Below are 13,872 nucleotides of genomic sequence, written 5' to 3'. Positions count from 1 at the left end.
GCTAGAGGGAAGCACCAGGTCCTACACATGAGTGGAACTGGAAGACCCAGTTTAAGCTGGAGGGAATTTCCACCCTGAGGTCCACTTTTGGCCTCACACAGAAGCTGCTGGCACAAACCAAACCAACCAATTGGTGTCTGTTATGGCAGGGGTTGCAACCAAAGAGGTGAAGTCAGTGTTTTTCTCCCACTCCATGGTCTCTGTGTGTATCAATTTTATGTTGTTCTTACAAACAGAGTTTCCATGAAAACCAGCTACAAGGCGGAACAAAAGAACAGCCAGCTGGGAAGCCTGCATTGTTAACTTGTTTCCCAGGTGCTTTATATGCACACTTAGTGGCTGAGAATTATTCCTTTTTAGGCCCTCTGCCTGAGTTTCCTTCTGCTGCCTCTGATTTCCTTACCACCCTGAACACCTGGGGCCAAGGCTTCCTTTCAGAGAAGTTTGAAAGCAATCCTTTTTTTCTTTTAGTTTGGTCCAGGTCTTAATCTTCCAACAGCATCAAATATTCATTGCCATTTGACAAAGCTGGGGTTGGAGGATCCAGCGTTTTCAAAAGCAGGTCTTGACTTACCATTGGTGATCCAGTGAACCTTTCAGCAAGGCTGACTCTAAATCATGCAGGCTCAATTAGTTTATTTCAAAGAAATACCCAGGTGTTGTTTGACCTTCAAACATATGGACTGCTGGAGTCAATGAAAGTCTCACCTGTTCCCATAATGCCAAGGGGACAGCATGGGGTAGTTCTTTTTCATATTCTCTGAGTTTTGTGGAGGGATTATTAGTGTGGGCAAAATGAGTTATTTACTTCAGCAATATACTCAGCAGTGGGTACAGTTCCCTTTGTTGTGGGAACAGCCAGGTGTGAGCTGTCACTAGTACCGCTGAAAGTTGACCGAGGTGTGTAGGATTGGGCCACGTAGAGATTTGGGGGAAACAGCCAGGGCACAATGGGAAGCAGTAAGTGGTGTATGCTGAGCTCCTTGTATAGGCCTTGGCAGTTCCCCAGAGTGGAGCATTTGAGCAATGGTCCAGGGAATCCAAAGGTCCAGTTTCCGTGCTTTTTTTTTTCCCTTTGACCCAGCACAAAGTGACCATCATCCCCTCAGACTCAGGTTCTTGTCTCGATACCCTAAGATTTTTCTTGGGCTTTTCTTTACCCAAAAGAAACTTTTCTTTCTTTACCCAGAACTTGGGCTTTTATTTACCCAGGCTTTAGAGTGGCAGTTTATCCAGTCTCTAGGAATTGGGACAGTGTTGAAAAGAACATGTGTCTCATGGCCAAAAGTATGGTTTTTGGAGCTGGAAAGACCTACTTTCAAATCAAGACCCCTCCTTCTTATTAATGCGTGACATCAGGCAAGATATTTGACTTCTCCGAAAGTCAGTTTTCTCATATTTAAAAGGGAGCTGAGTAATATTCCATGGTGTATATGTACCACATCTTCTTGATCCAGTCATCTATTTTGGGGCATTTGGGTTGTTTCCAAAGCTTAGCTATTGTAAACAGTGCTGCTATAAACATAGGGGTGCAGGTGCTCTTTGGAATTGATGTTTCTGTGTCCTTTGGGTAAATACCTAGGAGTGGTACATATACACCATGGAATATTACTCAGCATTCAAAAAAGATAAACACATGCAATTTGCAGCAACGTGGATGGCGCTGGAAGGGATCATGCTCAGCGAAATAAGCCAGAAAGAAAAAGAAAAATACCGGATGGTCTCACTCATAGCAGGAATCTAGAAAACTTAAATAAAGGACCAGGAAAATGAATAACTATAAGAAAGTGAAAATCAAAATCAACAAAAAACTATGAACCAGAGACATTCTATTGGGGGTGGGGGGCGGGGAGGGGAGGGATTGGGGTCAAAATAAGGGGATTGCAATAGTATGGGGAATATAAAAATAAAATTTATTAAAAAAAATAAAAGGGAGCTGATAATCACCACACTGCACAAAAGTTCACATGGACTTTCTTGCCACAATGGCAAGTGGTAATGCCCTGGTCCTCACCCTGATTTTTTGAAAATCATTAAGGCTTATTTGGCATTTCTGTTTTCAAGGATTCTGTAGGGTAAGGTAAAAAGTATCAGGCTTTTCTGCCCTCCCGCCATTAGGATAGATGAGGGAACCCTGTGGTCCTGAATGCATGCCTGATGGCGGGCACCTGAAGTGGGTACACCTGGGCTGAGAGACTGAGTTTATAAGGGCAGTGTCATGGGGATGCCAGCAGAAGCCAAGAATGAATGGAAGCCTAGAGAAGAGACCCCAGAGAATGCCAGAGAGCCCAGATAGAGTGAGGATTTGCTGGGGGCTGGGAGGACTGCCACACTCCAGGCCCCCCAGCATCTCTGCCTGCCATATGCCTGGAAAATCTAAATAAAAAACCTGCAAAAGCCACTGAGGGTTCCAGGACTCCTCCTTTACCTGGTCTGCTGGATCAGAAAACCTGCTCAGTGTCATTCCTGACCCTTACAGATTCTTATGATGGTCTCTAGACAAACAGCCCTTGGAGGGCAGGCTGAGTTGTCTAGAGCAGTGGTTCTCAAAGTGTGACCCTTGGACCAGAAGTATCAGCATTGGGAGAACTTGGTAGAGATTCAGGTTCTTCGGCCAATTTGGAACTATTGGATGGACATTCTGGGCCTGGAGCCAGATCTATGTTTTAGTAAGCTCTCAAAGTAATTTTAATGCACATCAGAGAATCCTTGGGGTAGTAGATGCAGTCAGCAGTCAGAAAACATATCAGGGATTGAAGAGAGAAAATAGAATGGAAAAAATGGTTAGCTAGGTATCAAGTTCCAAGTACGTAATCAAAATAGCAAAAAGGGGATGCCCCCCAAACTGGAGGACTTCCTCCTCACCCCCGACTCAAGGCTATGTCATGTGGCCCTAGAGCACTCCTTGCGGGCAATGCAAGCAGCAGCCAGTGTTGAGCATTTTACTGTCTCCCACCAGTGGCCCAGCTAGGCCTGGGCTGCAGGCAGAGGCCAGCAGTGATGGTAGTCAGCTGTAGTACCCCTAGCCCCCAGGTCATGCAGCCCCAGGAGCCCTGCGGGGCCAATTGGCTCCAACACTGTGGCTCTCTCTCCAGCAGCAGGCAGAGGAGAAGCCCATGGATTTGGTGTTTGTAGTGTAGAAATGGCTTACCAGGTGCACGCTATGAGCTGATTAGTAAATGGTCCAATGGGTCATGGGATTGAAACTATCCAATCAGAGTGGTAGGTGGGGGCACTAAAAGCGGAGAGAAGGGAGGGCAGAAGCCAGCTTGGGATGTGCTCAGAGGGCCGCACTGCTGGACTTCTGCACTCACTTGGACTTGCTTGGACACTTGTGCTCAGACTCATGTGCTCAGGCTGGACACTTGCTTGCTCAGACTGGACTTCTAAAGGAAGAAGAGAAGCTGAAAATCATTGTAGGGAAGCTGAAGAGCTTTGCAGAGGCCAAGAGACGCTGCCTGCCTCTTGTCTGCTTCTGACATTGCCAGGAAGGCAACACCTCCCAGTGCTGCTGCCTCCATTGCTCTCTGATCCAGCGTCCAGTGCTTTCCATCCCAACCTTCAGACTGTGGCGTCATCTCAGCGGCCCCACCTGTGAGCACTTCTGGCCACAGTGAGTTGGATCCTGGCCTGCTACTTGCCAAATGCCGCAGCACCATGCCCTCACTGATGGAAGAACGTCCTCTTGGATGACTGGCCTTTGTTTTGGGCTTTTGGACACTGGACACTAACTGGGGTGAGATGACCAGCCACTTGTGGCCTTGGGAAGTCTTTGTTTCCCCTGTTTGTTAAATAAACCCCATTCTTATTGCTCCCTGAGCCTGAGTGGTCTTGCAGTTGTGGCTGTCTTGTGGTTTGTGGGCGAAGAGCCCACAGTGATCTATCCTCCACCAGCACTATCCTTTGGAGGCTACAGAGCCCCCCTATAGCCCTGTTTCAGATGTGCTTTAATATGCAGACAGCCGAAAAGGAATTGGTAAAATACATTTGGAGAATCCTTTAGACTCTGTTCCTTTACCTTAGATTCGATAATGCATATTTTCAGATTAAAGTCCCTGAGATGTGTGAAGGAAAAAACCTGTTTAACTTTATTTAATCCAAAATGTCAAAATATACTTGAGTTCATGAACTCTTTTTTTCTCTGCAGAAACTGGGAGCAGCATATCATGAAATACAAATGACTTCACAAGATGTTATAAAAGTCAAGTAAGAATTTAAGATAAATTCTTCCTACAGTGGCTGGCCCAGAGTAAGTATTCAATAGTAGTGAATATTATTGTGTGATTGTTATGAGAGTTGGTCTTATATTTTGGTATACCTGGGTTCTGATCATAGGTATGCTTGATCAGTGTTGGCCAGTTGAAGGTTGACAGGTTTCATCTGCCAGTTGATAGCTAATGGTTGTGACTGACTGAGAGCCTACCTACTATGTGTCAGGGTATGCAAATACTTTAACCAAGCCATCGCCACATTCAATGGTAACAAGAAAATATGTGCAATTCTTTCGTTTGTAGATGTAGAAATTGAGATTGAAAGATAACATGTGACCTACCCAAGGCTGTGTATGCACTTAACTGTGAAGTTGAGGATTTGGCTTGGCATGGTTCGAGGCAATCCCTTCTGTTATTCTCATTTGGGATTCTGCAAAACCTTAGCTGGGGTGGGGGTGGGGTTCTGTAAAAGCCACAGTGAGGGGGGCACTTGCGATAAGTTAAACTGAAATGAAATTCTTGACCAACATGAGCACTGCAGAACAAAATGTATCAGGACAGTATGCTCTGGTGATACCAAAGATCTTTATGGAATTCACATTGGTCTTTTAACCTTGGAGGCTGCTTGTTTCCTTTCCCAAAGCATTGTTCCTGGTGTGAGACATCGATGAGTAAGTTCTCACTGGAGATTAATCATAGTAGTAGGAGGGTATATAGTGAACTTAAAAATAAAAATCAAGATAAATGTTGCTTTAAAGCTTTGTATACTCTGCCTATTCAGTTACCTGCATCATCTTCTTGATGTCAGGAAGATCTTGATGGTGATAACAAGGAACAGTTCCTAAGGCCAGAACACATGGTTCCTTGGTTAATTCTGAATCCACGTTTAGCCTTTGAAATAAAATTCTCTTTAGGTTCCATTTATGCCATAATTTGAAAGTACCTGGTGTTAGATTTGTTCTAATTTCATATTAGTAATGGTCTTTTATGCAGGCAATCACCCCAGTTTTTAGAGCTTGACTGGTTATCTAAAGGTTGATGGATTATTCCCAACAAAGCTTTCCATAAATGTATTCTCTGATGCATTTTATTTTTGATCTTACCTGTTTCATGGCATATATGGAAGGCAAAGAGGAGATGGAAAATTGATTCCTTTGAGCATATCTATCCTCAATGAATGACGTATTTGCAATCATATGTTAATATAATGATTGAGATGGTTGCTTTGGTGGAACTGAAAGATGTTGGGGAAGTGTAGTGCCAGCAAGGCACAAGGCAGATACTCAATTGATTCCAGCAAACAGGTAAAGGGGAGTCTGGGAGCCCTCAGTGGCTTTTCAGGTTTTAATGATCTTTCTATACCAGTTGTTGTGGGGCTGGCAACTCGCAGGCTGGCAAGGCAGGGAGGCTGGGGTACCAGGAAGCTGGCAAGCCCCCTAACTCCTGGCAAATCTTTTGTACAGTTTTCTTTTTGGGCTCTCTCTGGTGTTGTCCCATGGTCCTGACTCTCTGTAGTTACGAGGACTCTCATAGCCATTCTCCGCTGCAGCTCTTCTGTGTGACGCCACCCTTACAGCCTCAGTTTCCAGGCTCAGCTGTGCACACTCATGCATGTCCGCACCATACTCCAGGTGTCCTCCATCAGGCATGCATGCTTCGAGCCCATGCTCCCAAGCGCCTCCTGCATTAGCACAATCAAGGCTGCAGGTGATAACCACAGAGGCCAGTGGTACAAAAGCCTGAACATTTCACTTACCCTGTAGGAAGTAACACCAAAGCAAGGGGCAGATATGTTCAAGGGATGGTTGAAATATTGAGGACCAAATGATGGAAAACTAGAAAAGACGGCCAATGTGCCTACCCTTGGCTGGCAAGTGCCAGAGGCCTCTTTCATACTTATACCCCTCATGTTTGAACTTGGCAGTTGCATCCAGCTGATTGTGACTATTAGAGGAATTAATGGATATCAAGTACCCAGCACAGGACAGGACACACAACGTGACATCAGTGAAAGGTGATATTCTTTCCATTTCAATTCTACAACATGATCTATTCTCATTTGGATTTTATAGTTTAAAGGTAATTGGAGACTTGGGTTTCCAATTGATTAACAACACAAGGGCCAGTTCCTGAGAGAATGGACCTTTACAGACCTCTTTTATATTTAAATGAAAGGACTCATCCTTCTATCATGGTTTCACAAAAGTGTGGTATGAGGACCTGTACCCGAGATGCACGAAGGATACCATCCCACCTGATGCCTAAAACACCTGTATCTCAGAGGATGCTATGTATTGTCTACAATCTCAATGAGCTCCGTAGATGGTTCTTAGAAACTTCTTAGCTTAAGCCCGTTAGCTTAAAACTAAAATGGCCATCCTCAAGATGCCAGCATTTAGAGGTGGAAGGATCTGGGAGAGGCCTGAGAGATTAGAGAGTTATTAATTCCCATCATTTGACAGAAAAGGAAACTGAGGCACAGAGAAACAACAAAGTTGTTGACAGAGCTCTGGCAAGTTCTGGACATAGTTTTTTCCAAACCCCTGTTCTGGAACAAAAAGGCATCTTTTTGCACTACAGTTGATGTTTTTTTTTTTTTTTTTTTTGGCCAGGAAATGGTTTTGCTTTATGAGGCTACATTTTATAAAGAAGGGATGGCAATTTAAGTGTTCTGGGCAGTGTCACTCTTTTAGAATCTACTTAGAATCCCAAATATTAACAATTCAATTATTATGTTTAAAATGTTTGTGATTCCCCCTTGAGAGCAGGGTTCTAATGGCTTAGAGATTCGAGCCACTCATCTCTCCATCTCATCCTTCCTGCCTTCTCTACCTTCTGTAACTCTACTCTCCTGATATTCTCGACTATTTTCAGTTCACAAAATGAGTCACCTTCCTTACTTTTGAGCGTTAGCTCACACTATTCTATCTATACTGTTTTTCCTAGCAAAGCTCTCTCTAGCTTTCAGGTGTTAGCTGTCAGGTTCTACTCCTCCCGCCTTCCTCTGCCCTGTCAAGTGTGGGCAAGAGTGCCTTTCCAGGTGCCTTCCTGGAATCCCATACGACCATTTACAAATCTATTGATGTTATATTGGAATTGTCTCAGTGATCTCCCTAACCATATTTTAAGCTCCAAAAGTCAGGAGCCGTGTTTAGTGTTTCAGTGCTCATTGCAACGTGTGCCTGGTAGTAAGAAGATAACCAGGAAATAAACTGTATGCTCAATAAATGGCTGGATGATTTTCAAGTTCACATTTTACATTCTGTGTTCAAGTAGGGAATGGTCTGGTTGGAATAGACAATGACATTATTAAGTGGTTGTAGATGAGGCTGATTAGGGCCAGCTGGGATTGTCATGAGATGATGGACTTTGGTTGTGAGTGGCTAATATCAGCCTAGACCTGGTCAATGATAATGGTTTGTTGATGGGGCAGGTGAGGAGGCAGCAGTAAGAGCATGAGTGTGAGAAAGAAGCAGCTAAAAATCACATGTAAGTTAAAATGTGACTGGTAGTTCAGATTCAGTGAGGACTAACAGCAGGCTAGTGGCTGTAGGAATAGTGAGAAATGAATGAATCTTACAAATGTTGCCATATAAAAATCAGGAGTGCAAAATGCCCCAAAACAGAGGAATGGATCAAGAAGATGGGGTATATATACACTATGGAATGTTATTCAGCAATCAAAAAATATAAACATACAACAACATGGATGGAGCTAGAAGGGATTATACTGAGTGAACTAAGTCAGAAAGACAAAGAAAAATATTGGATGGTTTTACTTATAGGAGGAATATAGGAAACTGAACAAAGATCCAAAAAAAAAAGACAAAACCTGTGGGCAAATTATAGATCTGAGACACACAGTAGGGGAGAGGGTCAAAATAGGGGAGGGAAGAGCAAAAGGGACTATGGTGATGGTTCATGGGCGATGTCGTGGTGGGAGATTTATGGGGACTACACCTAAGTGGAGAAATCAAATACTGTACAAAAATGAACAACAATGTAAGAAAATAAAGTTTAGTTAAAAAAAAAGACTACTTGGGGAAAAAAAATCAGTCAGGATTGCTTGATAGAAGAGCATCCAGTGTTTCTAAGGGACCTTTCTTGTTCTACTGATTCATTGATTTACTAAATCAGCAGACATTGAGATACGAGGTACAGTGAATAGACACACTCCTTACTCTGCTGTAAGCAAAGGAGACAGATAATGGAGAAATACTGTAGGGTAAGGTAAAAAATGTCAGGCTTTTTTGCCCTCCCACCATCAGGATAGATGATGGATCCTTGAGGTCCTGAATGCATGCCTGATGGCGGGCACCTGGAGGAGGGTGTGGGCATAGGTAGATAGGATCCACGTGGGCTAAGACTGGGTTTTTAAGGGCAGCGTCACGGGGACGCCAGCGGCAGCAGTAGAAAGCTGAAAGAGAAGCCTAGAGGCAGCAGAATGAACGCCGGAGAGCCCAGATAGAGTGAAGACTTGTTGGGGGCTGGGAAGCCTGCCAGCCTCCCAGCCCCCCAGCCAGCACCCCTGCCTGCCATATGCCTGGTGAACCCCAATAAAAGGCCTGCAAAAAACCACTGAGGACTCTGACTGCTCCTTTACCCAGTCTGCATGGGATCAGAAAACCTGCACTGTGGTCCTGTCCTGCCCCTACAAGTACATAATAAAGAAGTGCCTTCCATAACCAATAGGCAGTGAATGTCATATAGGAAATTGAGTAATTCATGTAAAACACTTGATCTGGTGCTTGGCATATAGTAGAAGCTCAATATTATCAAGTCCCCCTCCCCACACACTCCTTAATGAAAATTAGAAAATGCCTTTGTATGTCTCATAGCCGTTAAATCAAGCCCAATTGTGACTGCCATATATTGAGTACTTATTATATACCAAGTTCTATGTCCTGGGCTTTGCATCTATCAATAGTCGTCTTTCTACCACCCTGCAAGATATGATGGTCCTTCTTTTTCAGATGAAGAGTAAGAAGTTAAATGAAGTTAGTCATTTCCCCAAAATTGTGGGCCTCCCTCCAGAAGGGACAACTTGGACTTTATTTCCGTATTTTTAGAAATCTTACACCACAGAAAGGACAGCTAGTTTTGTTCAACTCAAATTCTGGATGTTCAGTATTAAGATAATGTAGTGCCAGCAAGGCACCGGGCAGCTTCTCTATTGAATCAGGTAAAGGAGGAGTCCTGGAGCCCTCAGTGGGTTTTTCAGGCTTTTAATGATCTTCCTACACCATTTGTAGTGCGGCAACAGGCGCAGGGCAGGCAAGAGGCCTGGGGGGCCAGGGGGCTGGCAGGCCTCCTAGTCCCTGGCGAATTTTTACTCTTTGGGCTCTCCACCACACCTCCCTCTGCCACACAGTATCCTCTGTGACGCCACCCTTACAGGCTCTGCCTCCAGGCTCAGGTGTGCCCATTTAGGCATGCCCATACCATACTCCAGGCATCCATCATCAGGCATGTGTACCCTGAGCCATCAGGGTACACCATCAGGCACATTCCCAAGTGCCTCCTGCGTGGAAAGTGGCAGGGGATAGCCACAGAGGCCAATGGCGCAAAAGCCTCCGCAATCTTCATTTACCCTACAGATAGGAGTATAAACTATGTATCTGGCTGAAGATTTTTCTTTGCCAGTTATTAAACTATGAAATGCACTTGATGCAGTCTAAGCTACATTCTCATTGTTTATAAAAGAGGAAGAAACAGTATAATAACAATAACTACCTTATAGGCTGCATTTGGAATTGAATGAGCATAAGCAAGTAAATTACGTTTTTAAATGATGGCAAGTTTTCTCTCCTAGAGTACATCAAACTGTAGAGAGGCAGTTTTGGTTCTTATAATGGGGAGAGGGCTCTGGCATCTAGTGTGCAGTGATTTGAGGATGCTCTGAAACCTCTGTGATGAACAGGACAGGGCCTACAGCAGAAAATCATCCAGCCCAAACTATTAATAACTCTGAGATGAAATAATTTTGGTGTATATCCTGGTGTCTGCTGTGTAGCAAAAATAAACAATTCTAAGATCACCAGGAGTGTAGAATACATGGAAAATCGTTTTGGAAGCAATACTATTGTATGACCATTAGATGAAGATACATCTGCGGTATTGACTAAATTTTTCACCTTTTATCTAAATATTTTGAAGTCATGAAATAGACATTTGTATTCATCTATTTGGGTTGTGGGGTCCTGAGGTTCTTTGTCACTTGTCAAGGAGTTTCACAAGCTGAATTTGCATTTGATTGCAAGCTCTGTTATTTCACTTCAGGAGTAGATTGCCTTACAACATTACTTTTGGAAAAGGAGGTTTATTTGTTTTTATGTATTTTTTGGTAACTTAAAAGCATCTTGAGTTATTAAACCAGTTATTTTCCAGGCCTGCAAATGTTTTCAGCATGTTGCCCCATTTTCCTGAGTCAGCACATAGTATTAGATGTTGGAGGACCTCAGTCAGAACCATTCCCTTAAGATGTTGGCATTTTTCTTTGGGGGTGTGCTATTTGGGGCACTCCCACGGACAAAGGAAATCATGTGCTTCTCTCAGACCCCCAAATTCATGCTATGGGGGAAATTTTACTCGGGGCAAAAGGGTATAAGCACTACAGTTTCAGACTAAGAATAAAGAAGAGAAACACAAGTGGTCATTTAATATTTTTCCCTGCTGTTCGACTCTTGCTTACTTTTAACCGGGAGCCAAACCATAAGGTAACTCCTCCAGCCCACATTTTATGTGAGACAATAAGAGAGGACTTTTGAGTTACAACGAAAGAATTCTTTTTCTGCTTCGAAGCCAAATACTTTTACGAGAGGCAGAAAAAGAAAGGGAGTAAAAAACCCACTCAAGTCAAATTGATGAAAACCAGTCAAAATATGGCCTTGTTGTGGCTGATGCAGCTCTCCTGGCTGGTCCCCAAACACAGGCAGTGTCTTCAGGCATGGCTCTCGACACTGATTGAACTAGATTTCTGTGTCAACTGCTTGAAAGCTGCAGTCCTGCACCACACGTTTCCTGAGTATATTATTGAAAATTATCAGACCTGTTTTGTTCATTACCAGTAAGCTGAAAAATGACCTGCAAAGAAAAAAAAAAAAAGGCTGAAAGTCTTTCTCCAGCCAGTACAGGCTGCCTTTTAAATAAATGTCCCCAAAGCTCATGAATACATCATGGAGGGGCTCAGGCTTTGGGGGAGGTATCTTTCATAATAACTCCATGGAAATCTCTATTGAAATCTACCAGGCCCTACACCATGGATAGTCTCCCACCTAAGTAGGCAAACTTAGTAAGTACTTAGAGCACATGGTTTGTTCTGAACGAGCAAACATTCATACTTGCTTCTTATTTTAAACAATATTTACTGATACCAAAACCAGAGAGAAAATTTTTTCTCTCATTATGTCAAGACATTTTAATTCTGCATAACGAAATTATACTCTTGATGACTAAAAAGCACATAGCTTTTCTGCTGGCTTCCTTTTAGAGAAGCTAAGATAGTCAAACTAATTTTGCCAGGATGGGGACTAACAGACCCCCAGTCAGAGGTCTCGGTGCTATAATCCATGTCGCGGTGAGGTTGATGTCAACTCTTTGTTGTTTTCATCTGAGACTAGACTGCCTACTTCTTAGTTCCCAATATTACTAACAGTTCATTTATAACCCCAACTCCCCGCCTTCCTCCACATCTGACTTTGAAGACCTGAATTAATTTAGGACTTGATTAGTGGTAATTATTTACCTGTCAGTCCCCAGCTGGACTGCATCACCAAAGCTGAGTCACAAAGTTTTGCTCCCAATGGCTGCTTCTAAACAAGTAAATCAGGGAAGCACCTGTGTAAATATATAATATTTGGTGATAAGAAAATGATTAGGCAATAGAAACTGAGCTGAACTAGTAAAAAAAAAAAAAAAGAGTATTTCCCCCTGGGTGCTTTACACACATGTCTTTAAGCATCTCCCATCTCAAGATGTAAGGTTGGGTTATTTTCCAACCCCCACCTACACCTTGTTTATTTAGAAAATAGTTAATCTGCTATCACTCGATTGCAATTATTTGCAAACATTAAAATTTTCACTCATCTGTAAGCTTGAAAGAGAAGTTGAAATAGGGTGAAGTAGTCACCAGTAATTTTCTCAAGTCATAATGTCTATCAATATAAATGAAATTGAACTCATCCTGGACAATAACTATTCTTATTTGAACTGAGGGCTTCTGTGATGGGATTCAAAGCATAGGTTTAAAGAGTAGACAGACCAAAGCATGAATCCTGACATTACAGCCTTGTAGGTATGTGACCTTTAAAACATTTCGAGCTTCAGTTCCAAATGTGTAAAAAGGACGCGCTTTCTAACCTTACATACCATGCACATGCGCAGTGCCGAGCTCAGTGTCTGCTGAGCAAACATTCTCCAAAAAGACAGACTGATGGTCCTTAAACAGCTCACCATTTAGTGAGCCACGATTAAGCTATCTGTGATTTTCTTTTTTTTTTTTTTTTTTTAATAGAGGCATGTTTTATTTTATTTATTTGTTTGTTTGTTTTGTTTATACATGCACTGGGTACAGTCAGAAGAGCGGGAGGGTGAGAGAATTCACCAGAGCCAGAGTGGGGAGCGGAGCAGGCAGAAGGACCGAAGTACACTGCTGAGGGGAGCCGCGGGCGGCAGGAGAGGTCTGCGCGCCATGCGGGACCCTCCTTCAGTGGCCGGGGAGCAGCCGGGGATCGAACCCGGCGCCGCAGAGGCCGCGGGCAGCTTCGCAACCCAGTGCTCAACCGCTGCGCCACCGGGGAGGCCCGCTATCTGTGATTTTCTTAAAGTTGCTTTTTGATGGAGTATACTTTTCAGCAATTAAGAGATACTACTAGAAAGTTATTTTGAAAATTTACATTTTTATTTCAAAAGATACTCTGCCCAGCTTTTGAAATTTGTTCCTTCCTTAACATAAATTCATGCAGACGAACTGTAAGAGAGTTGTCTTCAGTTCTACCATTAGAAATAAAAAAGTTGATCCTACCTGACCATCATTTAATTAGGTTTCTGTAGTTTGAATCTGGCTGCTATGATTGGTGCAGGGAAAGCATGGTGGTGCTTGGTGAATCTCCTCCTGTGGTCTTTAGCATTTAAGGATGTTGTTTTGTGCAAAGCTCAAACCCTTATTTCACCTCTCCCTATGCTCTGTGATCATGGTTAGGTTAATTATTCATTGTGCTTCAGTTTTTTTCAATAGCAAAAATGAATGCACGCTATTATTTAGTGAATTCAGTGAGTTACATGTAATGAACTTAAAACAGTGACATGAGCAGAGAAAAAACCTATACTTGTGGTTGCTATTACTACTGGGACAAATGTCAGGAGGTAATAAGAGTTGGTCATAGAAAGAGTTAGTGTGTGTGACAGAGTATGCAAAGGCTCAGTCAAATCTTCCCAACTCAGAAAGGTCATTTATAAAAATAATTTTTAATTTCATTTTGTTTAAATGCAGGGTTTTATTTGTGGTTTCTGAATAAGATAATGAGAAGCGAGAAAGCTTTCTAGGGTGGTCATTCAGTTATTCTTAGAGGCAGGTCCCATAGTCTTTGCACCTTGAGTCGAAAATAAAATGGTCACTAGTTTTTAAAATCCACAGGATCCTATTTACACTCTGACTTTAGGT

At 42.9% G+C, this 13,872-nt stretch overlaps 2 long non-coding RNA genes across 2 annotated transcripts in view; one reads left to right on the top strand and one right to left on the bottom strand.

The window, feature by feature from the left end:
* The first annotated feature begins 3,287 nt into the window (after positions 1 to 3,287).
* The window catches only part of LOC129145809 (uncharacterized), a 78,014-nt gene continuing 67,429 nt past the window's right edge, over positions 3,288 to 13,872 (top strand). The window contains exons 1-2 of the long non-coding RNA XR_008551898.1: positions 3,288 to 3,736; positions 4,148 to 4,249. This is a non-coding gene — a long non-coding RNA (uncharacterized LOC129145809). The remainder of the gene's footprint in view (positions 3,737 to 4,147; positions 4,250 to 13,872) is intronic.
* The window catches only part of LOC119230810 (uncharacterized), a 239,663-nt gene continuing 236,052 nt past the window's right edge, over positions 10,262 to 13,872 (bottom strand). Inside the window, exons 8-9 of the long non-coding RNA XR_005121807.2 lie at positions 11,956 to 12,047; positions 10,262 to 11,294 (exon numbers count right to left, since the gene is read on the bottom strand). This is a non-coding gene — a long non-coding RNA (uncharacterized LOC119230810). The remainder of the gene's footprint in view (positions 11,295 to 11,955; positions 12,048 to 13,872) is intronic.

The sequence above is a fragment of the Talpa occidentalis genome, unplaced genomic scaffold (genome assembly GCF_014898055.3).
Source record: "Talpa occidentalis isolate TD23 unplaced genomic scaffold, MPIMG_talOcc4v2.1 talOcc4.10, whole genome shotgun sequence".
Taxonomy (NCBI): domain Eukaryota; kingdom Metazoa; phylum Chordata; class Mammalia; order Eulipotyphla; family Talpidae; genus Talpa; species Talpa occidentalis.
This window is presented reverse-complemented; position numbering and strand designations above follow the sequence as displayed.